This window comes from Panthera leo, chromosome A1 (genome assembly GCF_018350215.1).
Source record: "Panthera leo isolate Ple1 chromosome A1, P.leo_Ple1_pat1.1, whole genome shotgun sequence".
NCBI classification, from domain to species: Eukaryota; Metazoa; Chordata; class Mammalia; order Carnivora; family Felidae; genus Panthera; species Panthera leo.
The window spans coordinates 125,694,938-125,717,390 of NC_056679.1; positions in this window are offsets into that span (position 1 = coordinate 125,694,938).

The following is a 22,453-nucleotide window of genomic DNA, read 5'->3' on the forward strand; positions in this document are numbered from 1 at the left end:
CCACTTATTAGTTCTAGGATTTTTTTTTCCGGTAGATTCCTAGGAATTGTCTACATAGCCAAACATGTCATCTGTGAATAGAGACAATTTTATTTCTTTTTTGCCAATAGGGATGCTTTTAATTTATTTTTGTTGCCTATTGAAGTGATAGAACTGCCAGTAATATGCTCAATAAGAATGGTAAAAGCAGATATCCTTGTCTTATTCCTGATCTCAGAGGGAAAACATTCAGCATTTTACTATTATCTTTGATGTTAGCTATGGGATTTTTTGTAGATGGTCTTTATAAAATTAAGGAAGTTCTTCTCTCTTCGGTATATTGAAATTTTTTATAGTGAATAAGTTTTTAATTTTATCAAATGCTTTTTCTGATCATATGATTTTTCTTCTTTGTCCTATTAATGTGATTAGATAACAATAATTGATTTTTGAATATCAAACCTCCCTTGCACTTGTAGAATAAATCCCACTTGGTGTCATGTATCATTCTTTTTTATATATTGCTGTATTTGGATTCCTAAAATTTTACTGAGGATTTCTGCTCTGCTTTTAAGTGACTTTTGTTTAGCTTCTTAACTTATTTTCCTGTGTAGCTTAAAGTTTGGCAAATGCCTAAAGGCAGAAATCTCCCAAGTGGAGAGTTCATATTAGATTAGTTATCTGCCTGTAACCATAAGAGACTTTAGCTGGAAAATCATCGGAGAAAGTAACCTTAACTTTTGTGTTTCTTTAGAGCACACAAAGGGAAAATGATGTAATGAGAAAGATAAAGTGATAGTTGCAGAAACATCCCATGTACAACTTTTTCTAATTATTTATAGGCAGAGTTTAAAGATTAAATTTGAATTCATGTTGCATGCGAGACCACAGCACTCCCACAAATGTTAGCCCATAAAACCTACTTGTACATGAATTCATTTATGATGAACCCTGATTCCATGTAAAGCACCATTCCAAGAGTACCAAGTATGAAGCTTCTTTAATAATTTCCTTTATTATGTAGCCGATGGAAGTTTCCATAGCCATTGGCATGAAGATACGTACTGTATGTTTTTCTTTGATCAAATAAACCTATGTAAACACATGGTCTCGTTGGGACATCAGAGGAGGATACTCAGACTCATTATTTCTTCAGTGTGTCTTGGGAGGAGAGCACTATAGGAGACAGACTTGATCTGAGCCATGTCACAAGAGTAGGCCTTTGATGGGATCTTTGTGGTCACTTTTAAGTGGAGTTCAGGCCCCCCAAAAAAGGTCGCATTTTATAATCTTCAACTAATTGTGCTGGCTTTGCCTTAGTTGTTTATAATTCTGGGTCATAGGATTTAATAAGCCTCTGTATATGAACAGTAATTCATTTATGCAAACGAAATATCTCTTTGGAGGCTGGATGATTTACTAGGCAATTATCTTAATTAGCCCAAGAAAATATAGGTTTTTGGGTGAATTGCTGGTCATTAAAGGAATTCTCTTACAGACTTAGAATTCATGGGAACATTTTGTTTTTAGGAGATCTGATAAAAAAGAAACCATATTTTTGCTTTTTATACGGCTGGACCTGTAGCCACACAAAGATGTAGACTTTTCATTGATAGATGTTCAATTGATTTAGGTAATATTCTGTTTGTCTTCTGGAAAACACTGCATCATCCCTAAGCAGAAGAAGAAAAATAGCTTTGGCTTCACTCCATTTTCTAGAATAATTTTCTTCAAAGACTGATTTCAGATGACTTTGAAAGCTCTTTTCAAAGTGCTTCCTGGATATTCTCTTTAATGTTGGTGGAAATGCTGTTTGGATTGTGCCTGACACTTTTGTACACTGTTCACAATGCTTCTGTCATTTAATAAAATGTGTTCCAGGCTTATGTTCTTGAGATTCAATATGTTTATTACAGTTTTAATAGCATAAGCAGATTTTCTTTGTTATTTAATGACTGTCAGAAGAAGACAATTAATTCAGAGACAAAACAACAACCATGGATTAATTTAAGTTTTTCCATGGTAAATCAATGCCTGAGTTTCTATTTATGTTTTCCTGTCTACCATCTTCTTCGATAGACAGAAAATAATGAAGTCAAACTTCCAATTTTACCAGTTGTGAAAACCATTAGTACTCTGGAGCATCTCATTATGATAGGAGCATTTGAGCTTTCTGTACATTTAGCTTTCTTCATAAAATTCTTAATGAAGTTATTCCTGGGATCTCATGAAATGACCATTCTTACCAATGACATTTTCTTCTTGTTTCCAGGTTGAGTGGTCTTTCAGAGGCTTCCATTAAGGGCATCCAACCAAAGCATTCACCTTTCTTTCTTAAGAAGCCCAAAGTGGTTCTCTTGATTTTTAAAGGTTCTGAGGTGTTTGATTATAAATATCTATCTTCAACTGAAAGCATGGCTTTTTTTGTGGAGTAGTGGTTGGCACTTTTATTTCAATGACAAGGGCTGTCATCAGTGGATATTTATTTAGGAGTTAGTCCTATATAAAGCCATTGTTTTAAGTGCTAAATAGCATATAAGTACACTGTAGGCTATTGCTTTCTATTCAGAATAATGCAATTATTTTGGATAAGTAAGCTCACATTCATCTCTACATTGGAAATTAAGTATTACCAATCTAAGCTCTATTCAAATGACAAATAGAAACAATAATGTAATTAAAGATTAAAAACATAGAATTAAATTTATGGATTAGGCAACTTCTCCAAAATCCTCTAGGTGAGAAGATTCTTGGTAAAGCTGAACTATAGAATTAAGCTATTTCTTACCTTATATCTAAGGAAGAGTTGAGTTTTCATATCCAACAGTTGTCTAGCTAGCTGAAGGGACAATTATGACCTGTTCCACAAAATTTAAATGCTTATAAAATGAGAAATTACCCACCTTTACTTCTATAATACTGTGGTCTTATCCATGGGTTAACACAGCTCAGCAAATGTCAGACTCTCCTTGATCTTGCCAGTTAAATAAGTTCAGAGGAGTGAATGAGCAGGGGAGAGGGGAACCAGGAGCATTAATCTCTGTGCTGCTCCTTAACCTACACACGAAAAGAAGTTGCTTCTCCTCGTGGAATAAGGAGGAATGTTGTGGCTTTGTAAATGTGTCATTCAGGTCTCCTACTGCCCGGAATGTAGTTGAAAAACTGCTTCATCTGTTCTGCTTTGAAATTCATCATTATGTTATTATATATGCTATATATAATATATATGTCACTAAGGCAGGCCCATTTTTGAGAGATAATTTTTGGGAGGTGATGTTTGTATCTTCCCATCCCCCATTTTTTTCACTGGCATTACCCTAGTAAATCTCTTTCAACTCTAATTCTGTGTTTTCTGCTTCTTAGAAGACTTGGACAGATTCAAGGAGCAAAATCCATAAGCTATCCACTAACACCAAACATAAGCACATACTGAAAGAATTTGGGGAAGTGTAATACTTGTTGAATTTGCCCATATCAAAAGCTATTCCCCAGGACTAAGACAAAAACAGAATTTTCTACAATGATTTTTCAAATTAACAATCGTAAATAAAGGGGATTTTTAAAAAATTTCCCAATCCATTATAGACCGCTAATTTTGTAAAATACAAGAAAAATGGATTATTAAAAAAAGAAATGAAAGACATAAATTAGAAACCCCAATTTTTTATTAGAATAAACAGATACAGGAGCACCTGAGTGGCTCAGTGGGTTAAGCATCCAACTCTTGATCTTGGCTCAGGTCATGATCTCATGGTTTGTGAGTTCAAGCCCCGCATTGGGCTCCATGCTGAGAGTGTGGAGCCTGCTTGGAATTCCTCTCTCTCTCCCTCTTTCTGTGCCCCGCTCTTGTGCACTCACTCGCTCTCTCTCAAAATAAATAAACTTAAAAAAATAATAAACAGATACAAAATTATTCAGTCAAATTGCAATTCCAGTTTTTATTTATTTTTTATTTTTTTATTTTTATTTTTATTGTTTTGCAATTCCAGTTTTTAAATGCTTCTCCTGGTGGACCAGTAATAGTTCTCAGCACAGGTCCATGGACCACACTTGGAGTTGTCCTGCAGTAAGGTACATGGAACTGAGTTATGTCTACTTGACAGTGGCTCAAATGGTAGAAAAGTTGAAGATTCAAACCATGAGGTTTCTGTTTTTTGAAGCTTTGGAGTTTCCATATGATAAAGGGCTGGTTTGGGTAAGTTAATGAATTGACTGGTTTCATTGGAGGGAAACTATCATGCTGTGGGCTTAAGAAGAAGGATGGTGGTTTAGGTTTTGCTCATAGGGAAATATCTGGCTTGTGGTTTACCACAAGAATATTTCTTAGTCTTTTAAATTTGTTCAGGGCAGATACATCAGAATCCCCACGGATTATTAGCAATTTCAGAACCTGGGGGTGGGGAACACTTTTTCCCTGACCCTAATTCTCCGTTTCTTACCCTGGTTCCATGGGTCCTTTCATTGGAATTGGAAGCCTTGTAAAATTTTAATTCAGGGGACCCTGAGATTGAAGAGAACCCTAAGTGAATCTGTGGTAGCTTAGGAGAGCATACCCCTGCCCTACTAGTTTTGCACTGATTTTTGGAGTTTACTTGAGTGCTAAACACAATTTATACAAACATATAACTTTGGTTCTCCACCTTGTGGTTAACAAAGCTGTAAGTAGAACCATATGGAAGCTTATTGATAATTTTAAAGCAGTAGAGTGCCTTCACTGGTGCCTTGTCCTTGCAATGAAAGAAGCTGCTTTTGCTTCCTTTATGACTCTATCATTATTTTGAGTGGACTCAGCGTTTTGGAGCATGTTAAATTTTCACAGTGCTTTGAAGCCATTTTTATCTTCTGTGGAAGAGTAAAGTAATGTGTACCAACTGTCATTTCCTGCTGTATCGCTTAGCAGGCTCAAGCACTCCAAACTCATCATATCATATTTGCCAAATGGGCAAAGCAAGAGAAATTGAGATGGAAGGAGGCGGAGGAAAGGATGGTTTACAGTGGGGGTATTTGGTTAGAAAGAAAGAAAGCTGGCATCAAACTGTTTCCCTGCTGTGAAAAGGGGCACAGATACGGAAAGGCCAAGGTCTGCAATTCTCTTTCGATTTCTAATGTCCATAGGAGTTCACTTCTTCCTCAGCACCCTGAAGAGTTGATGGCAGCCTGGAGCTTGTAATGTACAGGGCACCATCCTGGGATTCAGAGAGCCGATCCCTGCTGAAAAGCCATTTAGTAATGCAAGGTCAATAGGCAATTTACAACATGGACAGTCAGCTTGTTTTGAAGCCCCTGAACTTTGGTAGACCTCACCTTCTGCATGCTTTTTTTCTTCAAATAAAAATTACACAGCTGGAGAATAACAACTTTTCCATCATGGACAAATAGCCAGTGCTATTAAGCTGCATGACAAAGTCTCTTTCTTTTATCATTTTGTTGGATGACCCTATAAAAATACATTAAACCGAATAAAAAATAATGCATCTAAGCATTGCATCCTGAACATCTGAATGAATATATTTGATTTGTGGCTTCTTTCTCTTAAGCTATGATAGCAGGAGCTTGACTAGTTATTAACCTTACAGTCCTTCACTGAGGGTCTTTAGTAGAGTTATCTATATTCAGAAAAGAAATGGCCAAAGGAGAGAAGAATAATTTGCTGGTTTGTTAACTTAGAGCATGTGTTTCATATTTAACACAGATAAATCTATAGTCTGTGGCACCCAGAAGGGATCTATTTCCAAACAAAACTAGGGTTAATGAAATAGCACAGATAATAAACAGGTCATATCCCAAAAATGTTTGGTGTGAGTCATCCTTAGTGGAATATGAGCCATTATCTTTTGCCTTTACTAAAATTCAGTGTTTAAGAGACTAAACTGTGTCTGCTGTGTGTCTAAGTGTACATATTTTTTCTGCTTAAGTTTGGTTTTCTCTGTTCTCCTATACTTAACAGGCTGGGTGGTTAAATATAAAGACTGAACAGAATTTTACAATTAACTTACAGAAAATGATGGCAAGAATAACTGATGGAAAAAGTGTCTTTGACAGTTTTATTTCTAGTCTTCCCAAATTTCTGTATAGGGAGATCAGAGGTACAGAAGAGATTGTAGTGTGCGACTGGAACCTGGGTTTAAATCAGGCGTGGGCCAAGTGTCTACTTCAATAAATTTTTTCCTCTTGTCTCTTTTTGCTTCCACTATTTTTAAAAATTTTTTTTTAACGTTTATTCATTTTTGAGAGACAGAGAGAGACAGATCATGAGTGGGGAAGGGGCAGAGAGAGAGGGAGACACAGAATTGAAGCAGGCTCCAGGCTCCAAGCCGACAGCACAGAGCCGACAGCACAGAGCCCGACACGGGGCTCAAACTCACAAACTGTGAGATCATAACCTGAGTTGAAGTCAGATGCTCAACCGACTGAGCCACCCAGGCGCCCCTTCCTTCCACTATTTTTACTCTAAACTTGATCCCGAAGAGCACAGAGCCTAGGTTATGTGTTGTTTAGAAATTATTTTGATTCAAAGTAAATACATCTAAGTAGGAAGGATGCTTCATTTATGGCACAGGCTCAATGCAGCCCCTCACACCTTCTTGCTGTACAGAGGAACCACAAGATGAAGGCTTTGAACAATACAAAAGACACCCTTCCCACAAATCTTTGCCTGATTTCATGGGGGAATTCTGGAAGTTCCTGTTGACATTTCTAACCTCATGTTCATCCCGTTGAAGAGGCTTGCAAAGTGGTTCTCAGCCTCCTTGCTTTTGTACCCTCAATTGCACTACATTATGCCAATAGGGTGTGATTTGAAAAACAAGAAAGGCTTTGGGAACTGATTAAACCTGTTTGTAAAAATCTCTCTATCAAGTCATTGAACAGTAAAATTAAATAGGACAAGTGAGCAGGTGGTAAATGAATAAAGACTGATGTGAAAAGTGATGTTTACATAAATAGCAGCCTAACTAATCCTTTGAAATAGGAATGTAAAGAATTTAAGATCTGCAAAACCTCAAGTTCCAGGCATTTCAAAGGCTTCTAGCGCCTTTTAACCCCTACCCCCCCATCAGCATCTTTTAAAGTTGCAAAGAACAGGATAATTTTCCTTCTCAAGGTGAGATTTAAAACTACTCTTAGATCTTGCTCAGCATTGGAATGCATACTCTCCTTGACCCAATGCAGGAACTGTAACTCTCCAAAAAAAACAAGTTGTTTTCTTTCAGCTCTCAGAACAAAAGTCACTCACACCAAAACGTCTCTGAAGAGAATGGCTTCAGAAGGCATTTTTGAAAGTGAACAGGAACTTCCTTGAAGATAAGAAAAGGAATGGATGTGGCTTAACTCCATAAAACAGATGTGTGTGTCCCTCTCTTCTCAAGTCCCTTGCTGACCCACACCTTTTTTCAATTCTGAACACCAATCAGATTTGTTACAAGTTCATTGCAAAACTTCTCCTTGTAATGAGAATGAAGTTTTTGTGCTTTGATGTGATAAATGCTTGATAGAGATTTACTTGGAACCTAAAATTACTGCAAGAATAGCATCAGAGTTAGCAGACAGATATCTTGGCACTCTGATTTTATATTCTGTATTTGTAAGAAAATAATTCAGAAACTAACTTGGTTTTTTGGCAGGAGGGTAGGGTGGGGAGCAAGAGGGTTTGTAGAAAAGAAAGGTAAATATTTGCCCTCTGTCAAATCCAAGAAGCATTCCAGGTCCTACCAGAAGTTTAATTGAAAAGAAGGAGTTAAGTAGAGAGAGGACTAATTCTTCACCAACAATTTTCCCTTTCCTCTTGGCACACAGACTCCATTTCCCAGATTGCCTTGCAGTTAGTCACAACCATGTGACCAGTTCTGCCAATGGATGTGTGTGGGAATCATGTTGGCCCATATGGCCTTTCAAAATCTCACATGTTCTCTCTTCCTTTACCTGTTAGTGGGATACAAAAGATCAATTGGAAGACTCTGCGCCCCAAGAGGCTCAGGATCTGAATCTGAAGTCTAGTATTTTTGGGGTGCCTGGGTGGCTCAGTTGGTTAAGTGTCTGACGACTTTTGATTTCCGCTCAGGTCATGATCTTAGGGTTTGTGAGTTCAAGCCCTGTGTTAGGGTCTGTGCTGTCTCTCTCTGTCTCTTTCCTCCTTTCCCTGCCACTTGCATTCTCTCCCTCTAAAAGTAAAGAAATAAACTTAAAAAATATTATATTAACATTCACTGAGCAAGGTTGGGACAATCAAGGACTGACCAAAGTCTTGTTTGGATTTATTATTATTTTTAAATTGAGACATAATTGACATGTAGCTATCTTAGTTTTCAGGTTACAATATATTGATTTGATATTTGTACAGTGATCACCACAGTGGGTCTATTTCACATCCATCTATTGTACATAGTTACAAAATTAGTTTTTCATTAAAAGATCGTCTATGTGACACACAGTGGGTATAAGAGGAAGCATGACAGATATAGATGTAGATATGTGTATATATATTCTCTGTCCTGCTCATCTAATCTAGCTCATTTTGTGTTGCTCCCAGGGTCTTCATTTCCTAATGAACATTTACTAAATAAGTATGTGTGCCAGGGTTTGTCCTTAGAACTGGGCATTCAGAAGTCAGACCAAGCAGGTCACATATGTGGGGGGGGGGGATTGCATTAGGTTCCCACAGGAATCTGGTGTAGTGTTCTGACTATGGTCATCCCATGGCCGAGAAGCCATGCAATCTTTAGCCTGACCTGACGCTGGCATTCAGGAGCGGCTCTGGGGTGGTGGGGAATAAAGGCAGCTGTTACCTGGAAAGCCCAGGCCTCAGTCTTTTAACCCCCTTAATGAGATCTTTAGCATATCCATGTATACACATGAATTTTCTCCTCCTCAATTGTGGGAGGCCCTAATTGTACCTATTTAGTTGTCATGAGGCTTGTCAGCATAATTCAGTTTTCATTGTGGTTGCAACTGCACCTGCTGCTGTGACTGACCCTCACAGGCAACTTTGTGGAAAGCAGACTTGCTAAATCACTACTGGGTAAGTGTGATCATGGGCTTTGTAGAGCAGAGACACAAAGCTACACTCTGCCGACCCATCCTTATGTGGCAACTGTGGCAATGTCCTGCTACTGGCCATGCCATTTTCTTGTGGCTTGTTTACAGAAGGGAAAAGCAAGGGGGAGAAGTTTACCTGCTGGCTCAGCTGCTGTCAGAATGGGGGTGACAATTTCCCTTGCTCTGACTCAGAGCCTGCAAAGGAACAGAGGTCCTCTCACTGACTGTTTTTTGCAATTTCAGGGATAGTGCAGTTGTGTTTTATTGCTCCAAGTCATAACATGAGTATAATTCTTCACAGTGGCAGATAGCAGTAAAACTAAGTAAATTTAAAAGGCTAATATGTAAAAATGAAAGGCATCTTCAAACGTCACTTCTTGGTTGAAAGGCCAGAGATCCGGGTCTTAGTGGAGAAAGCTATTTTCAGCTTGCTATGTGTCCTGCTGTCCAGTGATTTGGAATGCTTACATCAGGCCTTGTTTCTGGACTCTATCTACTTTTTCCTGACTACAGTGTTCCAGGAATCTATTGCCACATAACAAACCACTTCAAAATGTAATGTCTTAGTACAATAATTTGATATAATGTTTATGAATTGACTGTTTCTTACTTAGAGGTCTCTCATATGCTTATATTCAGTTGTTAGCTAAGACTGAAGCCATCTGAAAGCTTGACTGAGCTGAATGCCCAGATGATTTCTTTGCTTCCATGTCTGGTGCCTGGGCTAGGATGACCCGGCAGTGAGTTTTGCTGGAACTGTTGATCCGCGTGCCTACATGTGTTCTCCCCAGCATCATGGTTTCTGGGCTGCTCAGACTCCTTACATGGAACCTTGGGACTCCAGGAAGAAGCTACAAAGTTTCTTTTGATTAAACCTCAGAAGTCATGGATCATGACTTCCTATACATTCTATTAAGTAAGTCCCAGAGCCAGCCCAGCTTGCACAGAAGGGGCCTGCCTGAAGGGATGGATATAGGAGATGTAGTTCATTGGGAGGTAGTTTTGTAGTATTTTGTATGAAACTGAAGAAGAGGTGACGGATGATAAAATCCCCAGATCTTATAGTCACTGTGCTGATGATGAGGGTCATTTAATGTAAAGTGCTCAATCCTAATAGGACTGACTAAACTTTATCTGCCAATGTCATGAACTTTATCTGCTTGAGTCTCTACTTTCTGGGAAAGCAGACAATTTACTCTGACTTGTAAAATTTTATCCATACTTTCCTGGGCAGCTTTGTCAGCAACAACAAAATCCACACTTGGTCATTCTGTCACTTATAATAAAGATGTAGGGAGAGAATCATGATTTCTCATGGCTATCTCACTTACTATAGATTTGGGTTCATCAGTTTGTCAATCAACAAATGTTAGGAAGGGCCTCCATGTGGTAAATAGCCCCTCTGTGTGGTGCGTGGGAGGGAGGAAGGACTCTAACGCATGGTTTCTGTGTTTGAGGAACAGTCAGTTCTGAAATCAGAACAAAGAAGTGAGGTTTGTGCCTTAAAAGTAAGGTTACAGCCTAAAGTTTAGTTGAGAAAGCATTGAAGATAGGGGAAAATAAAGAGCATAAGAAATTGCTAAGTACAGCTTCTGTGGGTTTTCTGGCTGTCTAATCATTCTTTATCCTTTCAACTATATAGAACTTTGGGTTTGAGATTAGAGATAAGCTTATGGATATTTTCTTTCCAGTAGTTGCTGTTTCTGGCACTTGGGATAAATTTAGGATTAAGCATTTATTTTCTATATCTTCATTTATAATCAAGTTGGGTTTTGGTGTGTAGCCAATGTATACTTAAAAATTGATGCCTGGAAGAAAATAACTTAATTTAATATTAAAATGACTTATTCCATGTTGATGGTTGTTGATAGAACACAAGACATTCTCTGCCCAAAGGGACAGAGAGGTTGGAAGTGCCCAGAATTGTTAATCAATAACTGAACTAGAAGATAATTAAATTCCTGCAGTGATGAGTATTAGTCTCGTGGGTCACAAAAATAAGAATTAGTTTTGCCTAGAAGGGAGTCATAGTTTACTGAAGAAAGCAACATATATACAGATGATATTATTATTATGGAGGATGTGTTATGAAGAGATACAAACAAAGAATAACTGACCACAAAAGGGTCACAGCAACATTTGAGCAGGTTCTTAAAGGCTTAGTGGGGTATTTCCTGCAATGAAAGAAGTTTAGTGCAGGCAGAGAACCGCACATTCAGAGACATGGAATGGTGAAAGGACCCAGGATGTGAAAGGAATAGCTGGAATCACAGGGGCCTGCAGTGCAGGGTGTGTTCGTGGGATGGGTCTGGTTTGGGGTGCAGGCAAGAGAACTGGTAGTAGAGGAAGCTGGGAAGTAGGAAGGCTCCAAATGGCACATTTGGGGTGCTTGTGTTTGTCATAAGTAGGGTTTGGATAGTTGTGGGTTGGCTAGCACATAGATCAAAAGAGGCCTGCAGAGTTTGGCCAAGTCCAACTGCTAAAAATATATGGTTAGGTCAGGATTTGGTAATTGATCTCAGATTGCTCCACATCTGGAAGATTGGTCTAGGAGGACAAAAGACAAGCAGGATGTGAGCACCACTAGTCAGAATTGAAAATGAGTCCGAGATCAGGGTAAACAGAGGCTCAAACAGCAGCCACAGGAAACTGTCAGCATTTTTTTAGTCATTTAAGACTGGCCCTCAAGGGTGGGAATGCCAGTGCTGGTAAGAGAGGAGGGCTACTTGGCAGAGACTTGATCAATGGCACAATCCAAGACACTAGGTACTAGGCATTCAAGATCTAATCAGGTTGGTCATGTGGCAATCCATTATCCAGTGACCCCCTGGTCTAAAGCTTTCTCATAACCCCTGAGTGAGACATTGTCTCTGGGATATGTTTAAAGGCTAAACCTGAGGGAAGAATTAAGCATCCCAGCCTTTATTGTCTGAAAGTATGTAAGACCATAGAAAAGCACCCCCCTCCTTTGTTTAATAGACAGATATGTTAGGTTCTCCAGAGAAGCAGAACCAATAGGATGCATGTATTTAGAGAAAGAGACTTAACTGAAGGAATTGGCTCATGCCATCATGATAGCTGGCAAGTGCAAAACCTTCAGGCTGGGCTTCTGGGGAGAGCCAGTGTTGTAGCGCAAGTCCATCAGCTGGCAGAATTCCTTCTTGCTCAGGGGAGGTCAGTCTTTTGTTTTATTCAGGCCTTCAATTGACTGAGATGAGGCCACTCGTATTATCGAAGGCAATCTGCTTTACTCATCCACCAATGTAAATGTTAATTTCTTCCTAAAACACCCTGACAGAAACATCCAGCATAATGCTTGCTGAAACATCTGGGCATCATGGCCTGGCCAAGTTGCCAAATAAATTAACCATCACAACAGGTGAGATATAAATGCGAGAGATCTAACATTTATGAATAAGTTTTACAAATGAGTAATATAAGTAGGAAATAAAAAAAGGATTCAAATTAAATTAATTTGCTGGAGTACTCTTCATTCATCATAAGCCAGTTTTTAATAGAATATAGATTTTATATCTGTATTTCTCTCTGTGTGTCTGTGTGTGTGTCTGTGTGTGTGTGTGTCTGTGTGTGTGTTAGAGAGGAGGGGGCATGTTTTATGTATACTTTTTATGAAACCATCCTGGAGATTTTTCTTTTTACCTAACTGTATCAGTTGGACCATTTTAGCTATCTTTAATGGTAATTGATACCATTTAAGTACTTTAATGATTAGTACTTTAATGATGATAAGTACTTTAATGATTAATGTTTCCTATGACTGACTGGTGGTCTGATATACCAGTACATGTATCAATAGTTATAAATGTCAGTCAGCCATACTGATATGGAGGTATGGGCTAGAACTTTCCACTCTTAGTCCATGAATCAGTAGCTCAAAACAGTTGTAGACCCAATTACTTCAGTCACCTGGAAATTTGTAAGCAAGCAGAATCCTAAGGTTCTCCCAACATGCAAATCAGAACCCACATTTAATACTTGTATTAAAATAAAAAACAAAACAAAACATGGGTTTAGAATACCCATTGGGTGCATTACTCAAATGGCCAGCTCTCTGAAGCATCTTCTTTACTCACAGAAAATGAGAGAAAATACTGTTAAAACTCCCTTTTAAAAATCAATATATGAATCCCATCAACACAGAGCCTCTATTGATAGAGACAGCCCATGATGGAAGGCTTTTCAATCTGGATTATTCTAAGAATTATTTTGCATCATCAATCCAACATTTGTTTTCACCCTTTAGCTCTTTTACATAGATCTCTTGAAAACCATTGATCACACATGTTAGACCCTACTTCAAATCACTCCATGCTTTACATCTAGCCTGCAGGACATGTCCAAAAATTCTTTACATTTTATTTACCATTTGATGAATGGATGTCATGTCTTCCCACAGGACTTAGGACCTTGAAGACAAGGACTGAGTCACACTTTTTCTCCATTTTCCTTGTCTACTGCTCTGTGCACAATAAGGGCTTAATTAACATTTGTTTATAGTGTAGTTTGGCCTATGAAGGAGCAGCCCTTTGCTCCTCCAAGCCCCAAACGAATCATATTATAAGAAAACTCTGAATACAATATTTTAGTGGAAGTATTTTGCATGGCATAAACATTATCTAAGTCATTGGTAATAGCCAACTAACCAATTTCTTCATGTTAAAATTTTAAGTCATTTTATGTATTTTCTGTTACATTTTAATTCACTTCTCATTTTTATTTTGATGAAAGGAAAAGTGAAAGTGCAAGATAAATGTAATTTAAGGCATACAGTAAATTATAAAGATTTTCCTTATAAGGTTTCCCTTCAAAATCTACTTTACGTTTTTCTTTGGTGTCTTTAATTTCCCTTTTCCCTTTCTGTTCTGTACCCCTGACTGTTTTGTCTCTGAATAATGACAAAATATTCACTTTCTGTGAATATCAATTTGCCACACATTTTCCTAATGGATCAAAGCGTAAAGTTTTCAAGGTATGATTTTTTTGTGATAGTTTTCAAGGGGGAAAAGGTGTCTATTTAAGCAGACTCATTAAAAGGGCCCCTTGAATAAATTAGGTACAGAAGACCTTCTTTAATTTCAATGATTAAAACCAGATTGAATGATACATTTGAATTTCACAAAGCTGTCTAAAACTGTGAACACCATTGTAATTATAGAATACTTGGAGATCACCAAGTGAACCGCAAACATGCTCTATTCACTCTTTTTTTCTGTACAGTAGATTTGAGAAACGATACGGAATCTCTCGAGGGGCATAATATCCTAACATTTATGGAGAACACCACATCAAAATAAAAAATGTTAGTGCATTACATATCTTTAAAGATGACTCTAGAATAACCTTGCCTTAAAAAAAAAGGGGGTGTTTCAGATGACAACACTTCCTGTTACCCATCTCTGGACCCTGATTCCCCACCTCCCACCACATACAGCCCTTTGCCTTCATTCACTTTCCATCTTAAATCGGAGATGCCAGTCTTACCTGACAATACCCCTCCCTTAGGGTTGTTCAGGTTTAGCAGAGGTATTAGTATTAGACCCTTTCAAATCTACCTTTGTTTAGCCCTTCAGTTTTATTTCTCACCATATCCTCCTTCAACTTAGGATTCAGCCTTAAAATGAAGAATATTTTGGTGTTTTGTGAACATACCCTGTCTTCTTTTGCTCCAGGCTTTAGCAAATCACATTCCCAGCTCTTCTGATTCTCCCCTTAGCCAATCTTTTTCCAAGTCATTTGCTCTCAAGACTGTCTTTACCACCCAGGGTGCTTAAACAATAGGGAAGTAACAACAAACAACTGATGCCTACACTCCATCACACCCATGAAATCTAGATGTCCTAGGCTCAGATTTATTGAAATCTTTCCAGGTTAGTTAATGTATATTAGTTAAGAACTCCTGAAGCTAAAATTTTTCTTTTCCTGTAGAAGCCATATGTCTTTTTCTTCCTCCAGGAAGTTTTTCTTGGGTTTCTCAAGACTGGGTTGGGACTCTTCATTTACATATTTTTATGTTTTTATTTTTATTTTTTTGTGGTGCTATTAATTGCATCATTCAAAACATACCTACTGATGCTAACTATACGATGGTACAGTGCCAAGTACCTGGGAAATTGTCATGAAGAAACAAAACCAGACTGTTTTCATGAAGCTTGGTATCTAGTGATAATCACCTATTCAAACAAATTATAAATTGTGAAAAGGGCTGTGAAGTGAAAGGAAAGGATGCTGTGAATAAACAGGCGGGTGGAAGGGTAAGGAAGACATTTTCGAGGAAGTGGCATTTAAATTGATACCTAAAGGGGCGCCTGGGTGGCTCAGTCTGTTGAGTGTCTGACTTCTGCTCAGGTCATGATCTCTCGGTTCCTGGGTTTGGGCACACGTCAGTCTCTGCTGACAGCTTGGAACCTGGAGTCTGCTTTAGATTCTGTGTCTCCCCCTATCTTGGGCCCTCCCCTGCTCATGCTCATGTTCTGTCTGTCTCTCTCTCAAAAATAAACATTAAAAAAATTTAAATTGGTACCTAAAGAATGACTGGAGATCAGGCAACTGTCAGTGGTGGCGAGAGAATATTCTGGACTTAAGATAGAGTGTATGAATGGGTTCTAGAATGGTGCCCTTGAGGAGCTAAACTGAAAGGCTGGTAAATGGCTATTAGAGGAGAGAATGATATGAAATGAGACTCTAGAGGAAGCAGAAGCAAGTCCACACGAGGTCTTGAATTTTATCTTAAGTGCAATGGAAAACTAATAAAAGATATTTTAAGAAGAGCAGAATAAACATGTTAAATACATTAAAATAAAAATTAAAATCTAAAAATACATTTAAAAATAGTCCCAACTTTTATATTGAACATAGACTGGAATGGAACAAAAGCCAATAGGAGGAAAACCAAATAAAAGCCTAGTGTAGCAAACTCAGACATATCTAATGGAGGCCCACCAAGGAGCCAGCCATACAGATGGAGAGAAGTGGAAGTATTTGAAATAAATGTATTTTGTAGAAATAATCAGCAGGACTTACAACGAGTTGTGTGTGCTGGCTAAAGGGGAGAGAGAGAGGTCATAGAGGACTCCTAGTTTCTGGGTGAGGAATTGGGTAAGTACAATTGTACTTATTTCCTGAAAAAGAGAAGTGGAAGAGGGACAAGTCTACTGAAAAAATAAACACAACAATTCATTATTGAAAATCACAGTTCTGCAATGCATATGAGATGGTCATCTGGAGATTTCAAGTTGGTAGTGTCTTTCTGGGTCTGGAACTTAAAAGAGAGAATTTAGGCCAGGACTTAGTATATTCTACTGAATAGTAATTGCCTATTTACCTCTCTGCCTCTGTCCTCTCCTTCCTACTGGACTAATCATTATTTGAAGACTAAGATTCCCAGCAATATAGTGTCCTCTTTGTGGAATAGATTAGTGAGTACCCATAGTAATACTAATGAGTAATGTTTATTGAACACTGGCACTGTGTTAGCCGTTATTTCAGCACTCCACATTTGTGGTTGCCTTTCATCTTCGCTACAACCTTAGGTGACAGGAACCCTTGTTAGTTCCATAGTATAACTGAGAAAATTGGGACACAGAGTTTTCCTAACTTTCCTATGCTCTCCCAGATAGTGTGCAGAAGAGCCATGATTCCAAGCCAGGTAGACTGACTCCATAGTCTGTATACTTAGAGCTCCTGTATGTACTTTATAATATATTGGAAACTGCAGTGGACACCATATAGATGCTCATTGAATGGAGCGTTTTAAAACGCCTTTTTCTGAAATGCTCTTCCTTGATAAGATGGTATTGATGGTGATGAACTCCTGAAGTCTTGACAGAGGGAGTTATTTGCAGGGCATGTATTATATTTTCTGTTTCTCACCACCTTTTGAGGTTTCCATGATCCCTCAGGCAGCAGGCAGCTCCATGCTTGCTTGCTTTTCTTTCTTTTCTTTTCTCTTCTTTCTTTCTTTCTTTCTTTCTTTCTTTCTTTCTTTCTTTCTTTCTTTCGAGAGAACACATGGGGGAGGGGCAGAGGGAAAGGGAGACAGAGATAATTCCAAGCAGACTCCATGGGGTTCAAACTCAAGACAGTAAGATCATCACCTGAGCAAAAATCAAGAGTTGGTTGCTCACCCAACTGATCCACCCAGGTGTCCCTCCGTGACATTTTTAAGGGAGTGTAGTGACTGCATACTTACTGTCTTCTGTCTTGCTGTACTCATGTTCTACTTACGTATTTCTTTTACCCTGTAGCATTCAGCAGGGTAGAATAAGCAGATTAATTGTTTATAACTGTATTACTAGAAAATTCTAGTACGTTTATGATGGTAACTAACTGATCTTTTAGATTCAATTTTAGAGATTTAAATGTGGGAAAATAAATCCATCTTGGGGATTACTTTTCATAAGCAAATCAACATAGGTTAACTCTGTCTACTTGCTTCAGTAGATAATACTTGAAGCTAATCTCTGTGAGTCTTAAATGAAGAAATCTGGGAAAATAAAGTTACTTTGCTCTTAACTGATAGAACTTATAAGAGGTTTTTGACAATTGTATTATCAGCTAGAAGTCTGTCTGCTGGTTGTTTTATTTTTTTTAGGAAGATTATCTTTTTTTAAAAAATGTTTACTTATTTTTAAGAGAGAGACAGAGAGAGAGAGAGCAGGAGGGTGGAACAGAGATAGAGAGACACAGAATCCAAAGCAGGCTGCAGGCTCTGAGCTGTCAGTACAGAGCCTGACATGGGCTCTAACTCACGAACCAGGAGATCGTGACCTGAGCCAAAGTCAGATGCTTAACTGACTGAGCCACCCAGGTGCCCCTGTGCTGGTTATTTTAAATCTTCCTTTTCAGATCCACTGTCCCTCCTTTTTTTAAATCCTGCTCTGCACACCAGGGAGACTGGACTCTAAGGTCAAGCCCTTTTACTCTCTGCCTTTCTTTTGGGATTGACTAATGGAGAAACTAGCAGGAAACTGGAGGATAAAAGGAGACAGAAGCTGTGGTAATTTGTCCTTGGCTCCCCTTCTGCCAGGACATTGGCTGGTGGTGGCTGTGTTCTTCACCAAATATCATAGTTCCTATAGAGTGGCCCTGTCCTATAGTTAGAAATCTTACCAGAGTCCAGTAGCTGATCTATCCTTTGCCACTTCAGGTCTAGAGGTAGTAAAGGTTCACCACTGTTGTTAAGTCTAGTTGCTGCAGGATCTTGTCTCTAAGGACCATGTGGTATGCCATCTACAGCCAACACTGGCGACCTCATTCCACCCACTGCTGAGAGAATTGCCCTTAGTCAAAGGAAGACATCTTGGCCAAGTTCTCCAGGGGGCACTCAGCATCCAGTGACTGGTCTACTTGAAGTGGGTAAAGACCTGACCCTCTGGCCTAAAAAAGGCACAATTTTGAAGAGCCATACCAAGTTCAGAGTTCCCTGTGGGTTGGATAGAAGTCTTTGTTGTAATTGCATCAAGGTTGGGCACCTCCTTCTGCCCAGTCTTGCTTCCTTACTCTTACAAGTATTGATCCCAAGGTCACTACCTGATAAACTTCTACAAGAAAATCTCCAACTCAGAGATTGAAATCTCCATTTCCACCAAGACACTACCTATTCCTTTAGTAAGAGTCTTCACTAAGCCCTTTTTAATCACCAACTTGAGTGTGCTATTGGTTTCTTCTTCAGATACTGACATATATACGCATTTTTGAATCAGAGCATCTGAAGAAATCTTAACTTGTTCCATGTACAACTTGCTTTCAGCAAAATTTGCAGATGCAATGGGAGGGAATTAATATTCTAGGTTAATCTGGACCATTGACCAGATCAAGGAAAAATTATTTAATAAAATAAATGAGAGAGAAACCTGAAATAAGTGTCCTAGCCAGCTTAAACTTTACACCAAGAGTGTTTATATTAATATACCAATACTGAAGTTTTTAAAAATAATTACATGAAAGCTAAATCTGGATTTTTGGAAATAATTTTTTTTAATGTTTATTTTTGAGGGTGGGTGGGGCAGGGAGGGAGGGACACAGGATTCAAAGGAGGCTCTGTGCTGACAGCAGTGAGTCTGATGCGGGGCTCGAGCTCACCAACCATGAGATCATGACCTGAGCTGAAGTCAGATACTCAACCGGCTGAACCACCCAGTTGCCCCTAGAAATATTTTTAAACATGGTTGTTGTTCTGTAGTCATAGGCCCAAAAATGGGCTTTGCGACAAAATTCTTATAATTACAAGCCGTCTTGATGGAGAAGTTAGGACAGTGTCTAGTACATAATAAGTACTCAAAAAATACTGAAAGAATATATGAACAAAACCCAAGCATATTTATTAGGAGCTCTCTGATGAACTCAAATAAATAAAGCAATAATTTTTTTAAAACATAGAAAGAAAAACACCCAACATAGAATGATATGAAAGATTGACAATGCCCAAGGGCTTAGGATGGATGGTATAATGACAGAAGGAGAAAGTAGAAGAATAATACATCTTCTTTTGTTTCCTCTTCTTCTTCTTTTTTATTATTATTATTTTTTTCAGTAAACAAAATAATCTTTAACCTAGGAAGGGGAGCATAGGTGTGTTTAATTTGTGAAGTAGTCTATTCTAGTCAGATAATTAAATTAAGAGCATAACTTACATGCCTTCAACAAATTCACATTTTCAACTGAGACAAATTATACCTAAGTCTGAACTTCCAGCCTTATTTGAAGACCATGGCATGGCCTTCACAAGGATGTTTGAAAGGAGTCCTTCACTGGGCAGTAAGTTGGATAAATAATCCAAGATATCTCATCTAATATTTTAGTTCTATTATTTGAAATGTTTTCACCACACTTGGGTGAGAGATATTATTCAAATTTAAACCATTCTTTTTTTTTTTTTTGAAGAGATAATTCAGAAGGTTGCACTGCTTGAGTCAGGGAATGCTTAGGTAAGATGTCTTGGGAAGAGGAGGAAGAATGACTACAAAACTAGGAAGACTAAGTAGCTACATATAGTCCTGTTGTTATTATTCCTGTCAAAGATTCACTTTGAAAACTAAAGCATTTTATTATGGTGACTATTTAGAGAAGTTAAATGATTTGGAATTAGGAAAAGGAGTGCCTTAGACTGAAACATAATGATTCAAATATTTTGTCTATATAATCATCATCATCATCATCATAATCATAATAGCAATCATAAATTCTTCACACTTGGGGGCACCTGGGTGGCTCAGTTGGTTAAGTGTCTGACTTTGGCTCAGGTCATGATCTCACAGCTCATGGGTTCAAACCCCACTCTGTGAACCTGGAGCCTGGAGCCTGCTTTGGATCCAGTGTCTCCCCCTCTCTCTCTGCCCCTCTTCCACTCACAGTCTGTTTCTCTCTCTCTCTCTCTCTCTCTCTCAAAAGTTAATAAACATTAAAAAATAAATAAATTCTTCACATTTGCTTATGTAAAACTAAGCAAAATTTATGTTTTGACTCAATTGTCTGCACTGAGTTGATGGTGAGGAAAAAATTTGTGTCAAGTAATTGTGAGAGATTATTGGTTTGATAAAACAGTTGATTAACTTTTTTCACGCTTGAACTGGTTGTGACTCCACTTCAGAAATTATTTTTGTCTTGTGTAATGACCAGCTATTTTCCATGATCTCCTGAGAACACAGGGAGAATGAGCATCAACTGCAGGAGGCAATTTTCCAGCCAATAAAGATGAAATTCTGAGTTCTAGATTATGTTATTAAGTGTGTTTGCAAACTCTTTCCCAGTGTACCTTAGAAAAGAGACAAATGTCTGTCTTGGATGGCATAATTACAGTGCCATTCTGTGCACAGTGGGGTCTCAACTCAGAGGTACAAACATGATTTGTTATTAAAGGATAGAGAATCAGCATTTGTGCACCTTAAGAACAGAAAGGGAGTCAGTTAGAGACCAAGTGTCTTGCCTAAGCTGAGAGGTAGTGTGGAAATTAATTCCTTCCTCCCTTATGGCAGAACAGGTAGCATGTTATGCTTCCTATTTTAGAAATCTAACAATCACTCTTTGCATATGGGGTCCTATTCCTTGTCTATATTTGTTACAGACCATTCATCTTTTGAGGTAAATGACATTGTTCTTTTTTTATAAGGTATCAGAATGACCTTAATCCTTCCAGATGGACATTCCCAAGGTATTTTTGAGAGGCAGCCAGGGAAGGCAAGTGTGACTTTTGACAGTCTGGTGACCTCTGCACGACCCACACTGGAACTGCCTGGAAAGGCCGAGACTATGTTTCTGCTCCCAGAGTTCAGCTGGTGACTCATCAGGGGCCAGGCAAGCATGAGTAATTCCAAGTTGCAAATGGCAATATATGAATGCAAATCTCTGTTTTCCTGTTAGCCTTGTTCTAGTCAGTTTTTACAGAAACAGAATGGCACCTATTATCTGGCCACATTTTTGCTTTACATGACTCCCAACAAATGATGTGTCACTGAGGATAATATATGTTTACTCTCCATATACCCTATAAAAGAACATATAACTAATTGGGAAGGAAAATATTTATGCACATGCACATACATGTATACATGCCCTATTCTGTCATTCTGATAGCTTAGAATGACTTCTTCATCTTGCCCTTTAATCTAATAAATGGTCTTCATAACCAGGTTCTCTGTCTGAAGAGGTAGGAAAGTATCCTGGCTAATGGAAAAAAAAAAAAAAGCCACAGCACCGTATCAGCTTCTGATATGGAACAGTGTGACAAAGACAGGCCCACCCTAATTTCTCTGCTTCCTCAAGTCCAGCTGGCAGGGCAGGGCCCCCGGCCCTCCTTGCCAGAAGTTGTAGGAGTAATGTAAATCTCGCACATGCTTTGAGTAGTGACACAGGGTTCTTGTGCCCTATTGAGTGGCAATCTTCCAGTGTTTCATAGCCATGAAAGTGCCATAAGCAAAGAAACTGTTGGAGTCCCTGAGTCCTGAACTATAGATCTGTCTTCTCACCATCAGAATAGCAGCTCTGAGCAGTTGCAAATCTAGGGGTCAGGGGCAGGGACAAGTAGCGAGTGGCTGTGTGCCCATGGAGAGGAGAAGGTGGAAGATGGAAGGCCCCACATTGTGGGGTCTTTCATGGCTGACGCCTACTCCTGTATAACAAGTGCCCTTTCAGGTAAAAGCAATAAGTTTTCTCCTGTTTAAGTAATAGGTGGTGAAGATTTTTATCTTTGCTTTTGGCAGTGAAGCCATGTGGTCTGGAGAATAAGGATTAGGTTGAGTGCACAACCTAGAGCTAGAATCCTTTGTAGCTGTGTCATGAACAATGGAGTAAATTTCCCACAGGATGGAGAGGTCTGCCTGTGATTTGTTCACTGTGGTAAGGCTTCAGGCCCACAAAGATTTTGAGAAGTCTTTGAGGACAAGATGAAGGGGAAATTTTTGAGCCATCATTATTCTGCCTTTCT